At 44.1% G+C, this 6,069-nt stretch overlaps 1 pseudogene; it reads right to left on the bottom strand.

Moving 5' to 3' along the window:
- Window positions 1–5,773, bottom strand: LOC115116021 (protein CREG2-like; annotated as a pseudogene).
- Between the last annotated feature and the right edge of the window lie 296 nt (window positions 5,774–6,069).

Raw genomic sequence — 6,069 nt, 5'->3', positions numbered from 1 at the left:
TCTTTAAAAAATGTTTTATTCAACCTTTATTTAACTAGACAAGTCAGTTAAGAACAAATTCTTATTTACAATGACAGCCTACCCTGGCCAAACCCTAACCCGGGCGACGCTGGGCCAATTGTGCACCGCCCTATGGGACTCCTAATTAGGGTTGAAAAAGGGTCTGGAAACTTTCCGGTAAATTTCCTGAATTATTCCAGAAATTTTCCATGGGAAGTTAAGCCCTGGAATTTGGGGAATTTTGCTTAAATTCTTCAAAACATTTAGCTTAACAGTGAACCTTTTTTGTGGGATACACAAGGCAATTATAGGTCTTGTGGCATATTTTGGTTAAACCCTCTGCATGCACAGTGCATTCTTCCATCACATGTACAGCGGATTCTGAAGATCTTGCACACTAATGAGATGCTATTGAGCCCACAATACTACACTGTCTGAGCCAACAACTACATCCTTTCTGGTAAGTTTGGATTAAAATGCTGGGTGGTTAGAATCTATTTTACATGGCATACATTATTTTTTGTTAACTAGTAAATAGCAGCCTACAGCAAAGTGTGTTTAAATCATTTCTAACTTGTTAACAATTTCTGCTAGTTAGTTTTTGCTGCCATGTGGGTTTCAGCTTGCTTGAGCCTGCTAACTGAGGAGTGTTAATTCACCTGTTTCCATACATGTTTCATTTTAAAACGTTTATCTTACAAAGGAGTTGTTTAATCTAACTGCTTAACTATTTATCTGTATTATGGAATTGTATTTGGGATTTTAAAAAATATATATAATCTTTACGGAAAAATGCCACGGGCACTATCTGATGTGTGAAGACATTTCACTGGAAAGCTGTGCACATTTGCAAATACTGTGCCAAATCATATGTGAAGAATGCAACAATTATGCAGAATAATCTGGCCAAGTGCATAAAGTTTCCTCTGAGCTCACAACAAGCAACTTGTGACAAAAGTCCCTAAACTTCTAGTGGAGGTGAATATGATGAATCTGACACCTTATCGATAGCAGACAGCTCATGGTAATCCTGGAATCAGAAGTTTTTTGACACAATGGAGGAATGTAGTCAGAGAAATGCTGATGAATGACTTGCTCGAGCGGTGTATGCAACTGGTTCACCTCTGATGCTCAAAGTCCACGTGTATTGGAAGAGATTTCTGAATGTTCTTTGCCCAGCATACACCCCTCCAACCAGACATGCTTTATCTACTCATTTGCTGGATGCAGAGTTCAAATAAAGGTCAATCAAACCATAGAGAAAGCAGTCTGTATTGGAATCATCTCTGATGGGTGGTCAAATGTTTGTGGGAAAGGAATAATTAACTACATCATCTACACCCCTCAACCAGTATTCTACAAGAGCACAGACACAAGGGACAACAGCCACCATTGACCTTGGACCACAGATGGTATTTGCACTGGTGACAGGCAATGCTGCGAACATGAAAGCTGCTTGGTCTAAAGTGGAGGAGTCCTACCCCCACATCACACCCATTGGCTGTGCTGCTCATGCATTGAATCTGCTCCTCAAGGACATCATGGCACTGAAAACAATGGATACACTCTACAAGAGAGCCAAGGAAATGGTTAGGGTCAACAAGTTATAGCAGCAATCTACCTCACCAAGCAAAGTCAAAAGAATAAGAGCACCACATTGAAGCTTCCCAGCAACACCCGTTGGGGTGGTGTTGACATAATGTCTGACAGTCTCCTAGAGGGGAAGGAGTCTCTCCAAGAAATGGCCATATCACAGTCTGCCGATATGGACAGCCCCATCAAGAGGATCCTCCTGGAATATGTATTTTGGAAGAGAGTGGTAAGCAGCCTGAAACCTATAGCAGTAGCCATTGCACAGATTGAGGGAGGCAATGCCATCCTGCTTGCAGATGTAAAAGAAGAAATCCATACTGCCCTGCCCACTTCACTGTTGCTCCAAGCAGAGGAAACTGCAGTTCTGAAATAGATCAAAAAGTGTGAAGACTTCTGCCTGAAGCCCATACACGCCACAGTGTACATGTTGGACCCCAAGTATGCTGGCAAGAGCATCCTGTCTGGTGCAGAGATCAACAAGGCCCATGGTGTCATCACTACCGTGTCTCGCCACCTTGGCCTGGATGAGTGCAATGTTCTTGGCAGTCTGGCGAAGTACACTTCCAAGCAAGGGCTTTGGGATGGAGATGCAATATGGCAGTCGTGCCAACACATCTCATCAGCCACCTGGTGGAAGACACTTTGTGGATCTGAGGCTCTTTCCCCTGTTGCCTCCATCATCCTCCAAATCCCACCAACATCAGCTGCCTCAGTGCGCAACTGGTCCTTGTTTGGGAACACACACACCAAAGCACGCAACAGGCTGACCAAGACATAGGTTGAAAAATTGGTAGTCATCTTGGCAAATTTGAGGCATGTTGAGCATGACAATGAGCCATCCTCAACAAGGTTGGAAAGTGACAGTGAAGATGAGGCCTCTGAGTCTGATGTTCAAGAGGTGGACATTGAGGAGGTCCAGGGAGAAGACATGAAAGCCTGAGAGGGAGACAACCAAAGCTTTAGTTTCTAGACTCTAATTTTACATATTCCCTTTCTTTTGTTGTTCAGTGAAATCATCCCATGTGAAAAATCAACTCATAACTAAATCGTTTTTAAAAATTCTATTGGAAGGATTTAATAAATTTGCAATTATGCCTACTTATGATAAGGTAAAAGGTTTATGTGCATATATTTCCATTAATTTCCACGGAAAGTATCCACCTCTGAATATTCCCCAAAATGTGCAACCCTACTCCCAAACACGGCCGGTTGTGATACAGCCTGGAATCGAACCAGGGTCTGTATTGATGCCTCTAGCACTGAGATGCAGTGCAGTAGACCGCTGCGCCACTCTGGAGCCCACTCTCTTCAGCACCAAAATCACAAAATACTGTTTGACAAATTAACAAATACATTGACAACAAAATTAGAAATACTGTATGCAGTTTGCACTACCTCAGGACTGAATCGGTCCAGTATTTATTTACCAAAGACTATAATTGTTTTAATATCGTGTAGCCGATTAAACTCAACTCCATGATATGATGGAGTTGAGCAGCGACTAGTGTGGCCGGACTGGAAACATGACATTTCAGCAAACAAAGAATAGCCTGCAAGTGCAACCAAAATACTTTCTGAAAAGCAGTTAATACAGAGAAAGGCATTTTGGTCGCTGCATAATTAGAAACATACCTACATTGACAGTGGTCCAATTATTAAAAAATCATAACACTTTATCAGCTTTAGGCTACTGCATCAATAACCGCGTTTGAAAGACTGGAAAAACATGTACATTATTTGACCTAAGCATAAAATAGAAATGTGACTTGACAACTCAAGATCAGAGTCAATCTATTGTCCACCAGACATGAGCCTGTTTTAGGTAAGTTTTTGGTTTGTCATTGTCTAGCTGTTGGTCAGAAGATTATGTGAAAAGGCTTTGTGGTAGCATTGGATAAACAACATCTGCAAAGCAAGTAAATCATTCTGTACATTTAACAGTCTCCAGTGTCTGCTTATAGGCATCTATATCTACGTCTGTATATTCACATTCTGAAGCTTTCCCTTGAACTGGATGACATAGGGGGACATCTTACATGCGTTACTTCTGCATGATCCATGGCAAGACCACACTCTGCCTAGAGCAGGTCTAAACCCTCTTCATGTTTCCCATCTCACTTCCAAATATTCCAGAAGTAGAGCTTCTAGAGCAGGTCTAAACCCTCTTCATGTTTCCCATCTCACTTCCAAATATTCCAGAAGTAGAGCTTCTAGAGCAGGTCTAAACCCTCTTCATGTTTCCCATCTCACTTCCAAATATTCCAGAAGTAGAGCTTCTAGTATCTGACACGGTGTAGTAGATTTCATATACATTGTGGATGAAGTTCCTCTCAGTAGGGTGTGGCTTTGAAGTAGTTTTCCAGGGGGATGAGTGACACCCCTCCGACCCAATCCTGGAGCCAGACCTGGGTCAGCTGCAGCTTCATAACGAACCAGTTGTGTCCCACTAGCCATTTCTTCATCACAGGGTGTCTGGAGGGAGAGGACGAGCAAGAGCATTATACTCACTAAACACGCAGACAGGTATGCTAAGTAGAAAGGCTCACAAACATTGCACATATGTAGAGACAATTGGACAGACACTCAAAACATGTTCAGGGAGGATGAGCAATTAGTGTGCCCTGCGCACACACCTGGAGAACATGGCCTCCTTGGCGAACTCCACCTCCTCTGGGTCCTCCTCCCCCATCTTGCCTGTCAGAGTCAGTCTGGCACAGCAGGGGTCCACAGGATCATCCATCTGCTGCCTGGGGAGACATAACATAATGTTGAACAATAACACAGACATACACGCAGCAAGCCTTAATGTGCCACTTTAATGTAGTACTGGATGGGGACCCAAGCGCTCCCAAGTGGTGCAGCGGTCTAAGGCTCTGCATCTCAGTGCTAGAGGTGTCACTACAGACCCTGGTTTGACGCTCTCTGTTCTACCTGCAGAAGTCTCCCTCGGCCTCTGAGAAAGTGGGAGGCGAATGGGAAGCTTCTCAGGTCTGCTACAGTGTTGTTCATCAGGGTGTCGTAGAAATACAGGACTCCTGTACTGTTGTCCTTTGGGCCATCACTGACTGAGAAGATATAGGTAGGGTCAGTTTGTTATATCTGGAGTACTTCTCCTGTCCTATCCAGTGTCCTGTGTGAATTTAAGTATGCCCTCTCTAATTCTCTCTTTCTTTCTCTCTCTCGGAGGACCTGAGCCCTAGGACCATGCCTCAGGACTACCTTACATGATGACTCCTTGCTGTCCCCAGTCCACCTAGCCTTGCTGCTGCTCCAGTTTCAACTGTTCTGCCTGTGATTATTATTATCTGACCATGCTGGTCATTTATGAACATTTGAACATCTTGGCCATGTTCTGTTATAATCTCTACCCGGCACAGCCAGAAGAGGACTGGCCACCCCACATAGCCTGGTTCCTCTCTAGGCTTCTTCCTAGGTTTTGTCCTTTCTAGGGAGTTTTTCCTAGTCACCGTGCTTCTACACCTGCATTGCTTGCTGTTTGGGGTTTTAGGCTGGGTTTCTGTAAAGCACTTTGAGATATCAGCTGATGTAGGAAGGGCTTTATAAATACATTTGATTTGAAATATTGTTATACACAGGCTATACATGGCTCTTATCTGAACACAACAAATTATAGTAAATGTTGAGTGACAATGTGCTTCGTGGAGCAATTGTAATGTACTGTACCTTGTCTTGAGTGGAGATGGTGGCGAGATGTCCTCAGTCGCTGTAGAGGGCCATGTATCTGACGGTCCTCGCCGTTTCCTGGTGTGGTGGAGGTGAGGGGGCACTGGCGGGCGCTGTCATCTCCTCCATCCGATAGAACACCCTGGACGCAAGGCGCTGCATCCTTGGTTTTCGATTTGATGCTTTCTTTGGGCTTCTCCGCACCGTCTTGTAACACCGAGTGCGGATATGCCGGTTTCCAAAGCCCGCTGTTGTCCACTAGCACAACCGGGACGGCCTCCTCCTCGAACACGGCGTCGTTGGACGCGACAGCCCAAGAGTTCCTAAGAGTGTAGCTCTCACAAAGGCACAGTGTCGCGGCAAATAATACCAGGGAAAGATGGTATAGCTTCATACAACTTTGAGAAGTTGTCTGTGTTTAGTGAGTCACGTATGTGTGTTTTCGTAATGTAAGCAGAGAGCAATAGGTGGAGCCACTAGTTACGCAAGGGGTAGACAAGAATTGCCACAGCGCCACCCCCTGGTACAGCACGTAATGACCGGGTGAATGTTGCCCTCCTTTCCTCGTTTACATTTTCTGACATTCTGAAATTCTCCCAGGCCAGAACTAGTCCTACATGCTGCTTTAAATATGGTTTGACACATTTTATATTTCTGTGCAGCTTTCTGAAGTTGTACATTGTCTTTGGATAACCAAAATAGTTTTGAAATTAAATGCTTAAACAATCATTTGGTGGGTGATTATATTTGTCCTATTGGAAATGTTTTTTTCATATCCCGACTCCCCCTGAG

Source organism: Oncorhynchus nerka, linkage group LG3, assembly GCF_034236695.1.
Source record: "Oncorhynchus nerka isolate Pitt River linkage group LG3, Oner_Uvic_2.0, whole genome shotgun sequence".
NCBI classification, from domain to species: domain Eukaryota; kingdom Metazoa; phylum Chordata; class Actinopteri; order Salmoniformes; family Salmonidae; genus Oncorhynchus; species Oncorhynchus nerka.
The sequence above is the reverse complement of the archived record's forward strand: the minus strand, read 5'-3'. Positions and strand labels throughout refer to the sequence as shown.